Below are 3,640 nucleotides of genomic sequence, written 5' to 3'. Positions count from 1 at the left end.
CGCGCGTTGATGAATTATTGGATTATTTACAGGAAGTTTATAGTTCTTGAAGGTTGACATGGCATCAGAACACCATCAGATTACTATATTTGAAGAGTATCTACTGAATGTGAATTTTTGTATACATTATGGATATTATGGGACGCAGTGATACCATTTGGCTCAACAAAGGCATTGTTGCATTCATGAAGATATGAATGACGTTTTCATGAACATTTGGATAGGTGTGCGATTGTATTCACCAACGACATCCTGATTATTTTGGAATAGAAAGGAGATTTGTGAGCATTTAGCGGATTGCGTTGGATAAGTCTGGAGAGCATCAGTTTTTCGCTAAGTTGAGGAAGTGTAGCTTCTGGCAGGGGAATGTTGTATTTTTGGGTAACATGGTTTTGGAAGATGAATTTTGATGGATCCAAAGAAGATTAATACCGTTTCTGGAAGGTCGAAACCTAAGAACGCTACAAAGATCTGCCATTCTTTTTGGGTTAATAGTGTACTACTGGAAGTTCATCAAGGGTTTCACCGGTATAGTAATGTTAAAGACGCGGTCTACATGTAAAGACGTTAAGTGTGGTTGGATAGATTTTTGTTCGAGGAGTTTCACTGAATTGAAGCACAACTAATGAAGACACCAGTTTTGGGTTCTACTGAGGCTGAGGCTTACTGTGATGTGTCCGATACTGGATTGGATTTAAATTAAGGCATGAGGATTAAGTCATTCATATGCATCACGCCAGAGAGGCTGTAGTGGTATTTGCGTTATAGTTTTGGAGATCGTAATTGTACGGGAAGGAAGTCCAGATTCTAAGGGATCATTAGAGTATGATATTTATCTCCACTGATTAAAAATTGCACTTGGGCAGTGCACATATGGGCAATGCAGTCGGATTGAGTTGGTAGCAGACTACAGTTTGGATATCGCATACCATCTCGGAAGGACAACCAGGTGACAGATGCCTTGGGTAGGAACATGAGCGACATATCGAGAACCAAAAAGATTTAAGAGCTTATTTTGAGACTTGCTAGTCTCGGATTGTGTGCGGTTACTGTAAAAGGAAAGACATATGCCCTTGAGGATTGGAGCAGGCAGTTTTGCTATGGAGGATACGCCATGCGCAGGTTAGCGTTATGGTTTTGGTTGATAAGATCGAGAATGGGAGTATTGGATATCATACAGTTTCGAGCAGGGTGTAACTGTACTGAAACCGAGTTTGTGTATTGGACGATAAGTTGTTAAGAAACGGGATCTTAAAGTAAACACATCACTCGCGTTTCTCTATCTACCCGGGAAACACCAAGAGGTTCAAAAATAATAAAGTGTTATATAATTGGCCTAGTATGAAAAAGATTGTAGCCACATTGCGTCGCAAGGACATATAAGTCAGATGGTTTTGCATGAGGATCCGATACCTTTCAGGTTATTGTTGAGCTTGCTTTTGCCGGAGTGGAAATGCGACATGGTGATTATGGATGTTACTGGATTTTAAATCGCCATATGTCGAAAAGATGCCATATTGGGTAGTCATGGATACATTTACCAAGTCAGTCCATTTCCTAAGTAATGTAGAAGGCAGAGAGAGCTGATTAGTTGGCGAAGATTTACATCAGCGTGATTTTGAAGTTGCATGGAGCTCTTGTTAGCATTGTATCGGATCGGGATACAAAGTTCACGTCTGAGTTTTGGAGAGCCTACCAGAAGGCGCTTGGGACGAAAGTTCATATGAGTACGGCTTATCACCCGCAAACAGATGGTCAGTCAGAGAGGACTATTCAGACTTTGGAGGATATGCTCAGAGCTTGTGTTTTAGATTGGGATGGTAGTTGGGTGAAGTATCTACCTCTAGCCGAGTTTGCTTACAACAACAACTATCATTCGAGTATTGGGATGGCACCATATGAGGCTCTATATGGTAGACCTTGTCGCACACCACTTTGTTGGACGGAAGTGGGAGACCGACGTGAGATAGAACCAGCCATGGTTCAAGAGACAGTCGAACAGGTTGAGATGCTCAAGATGCGGCTTAAGGAAGCCCATGACCGTCAGAAGAGTTACGCAGATAAACGGCGAAGAGATTTGGAGTTTCAAGTTGGCGACCTAGTATACCTGAAAATGAGGACATTTCAGGGAGGATCTAAGACTCGGAAGCTAAAGAAGCTTAAACCAAGATATATGGGACCATATCCTATTTTGGAGCGGATTGGAGCAGTTGCTTACCAACTAGATTTATCAGGAGAGTTATAAGATTTCCATGACGTATTTCATGTTTCCGTTTTGAGAAAAGTAGTGAGAGAGCCAGAGCTCATTTTGCAGCAGCCACCTAGAAACCTTGGCAAAGGTTTACGTGGGTTGTGCCAGCCAGTAGAGATATTGGATCGCCAAGTGAAAGCAGATCGTGGAATGATGACCATGTTGATCAAGGTTCGTTGGGAGGGAGACGGAATTCAGGAGGATACCTGGGAGTCTGAGCCCCAAATGAGGATTGATTATCCAGAGCTGTTTCGGTTTCGGGGTGTCATTGGAGAGTTTGGTGACGTGAATTCGGGGTCGAATTCCTTGTTAGTGGGAGAGAATTGCAATGACCCAACCCCAACTCCAAAGGCCAAAGGTATTGCCTTTAAAACCCCACCATCTCCACCTTCTCCCAATTCACAAAATTAGAAAATAAAGAAGAAATTAGAGAGAGAACTAAGAAGAAGAAGTTTGAATTTGTGCAGAGTGTGAGCTGCCTGAGATCGTCGCCGGAGCCAGCCTCGCCACCACCGATAAACACCCTAGGTAACCGCCGGAAACCGCATGCTTTAAGTTCAGTTTCGTTTCCGTTTAGTAAATCGCCCATAACTTCCTAACCATTGATCATCTCGTGCATTCAAGACTACCATCGTGTTCCTCTCGTCGAGACGAAGCCGTAGACACCAACCACACCGCAATCGGAGCCTGGACGAAGCCGCTAGAGCCTCCCGAAGTTTCGCCTCTGCGCGGGCGTGAAACGCACGCGCCGTCGCCGTCCGCCGGAGCCACCGCGCATTCCGGCCACTCGCCGCCGTCTCCGACCAACGTTCGCCGGAGCCGCCGTGACCGGCCACCGTCTGTTCGCCGCCGAGAAGCTGCCGCCGCGTCGCCGCCTCGTCACCGTTGATTTTCCGGTAAGCCGCCGCCACCCTCCGCCGTCGCCGCCGGGACTAGTGCCGGTTACTCGCCGGCGACTCGCCAACTCGGCCGAGTCGATCCGGTGAGTCAACTCGGTGACTCGGTCAACCGGTGGTTTGACTGGTTTAAATTGATTTAGGGTTGGTTAGGTTAAACCGCCGGTTAAAATCAATTGGATTTCGGTTAGGATAAACCGGTTAGATAGATTAATTAATTAATTAATCAATTGATGGTTAAGGTAAACCGGATGGTCCAATTGGAATCGATTTCGGTTGAGTTAAACCGGTTGGTTTAAATCAATTCCAATCTGGTCAAGGGTTGACCGGCTTGGGTCAAAGTTGACCGGGTTGACCTTTGACTAATGTGTTGACTTTTCCGTAAACCTTGACTATACCCGTTCTAAACCGTTCGAAAGCCGTTCTGACTTAGAATTTCGCCCTGATTTCAGATTTAGAGTCTATTTGAGCAGCTGGAGTTCATAGATACCAC

This window comes from Brassica oleracea, chromosome C2 (assembly GCF_000695525.1).
Source record: "Brassica oleracea var. oleracea cultivar TO1000 chromosome C2, BOL, whole genome shotgun sequence".
NCBI lineage: Eukaryota > Viridiplantae > Streptophyta > Magnoliopsida > Brassicales > Brassicaceae > Brassica > Brassica oleracea.
Note: the sequence above shows the minus strand (reverse complement) of the source record.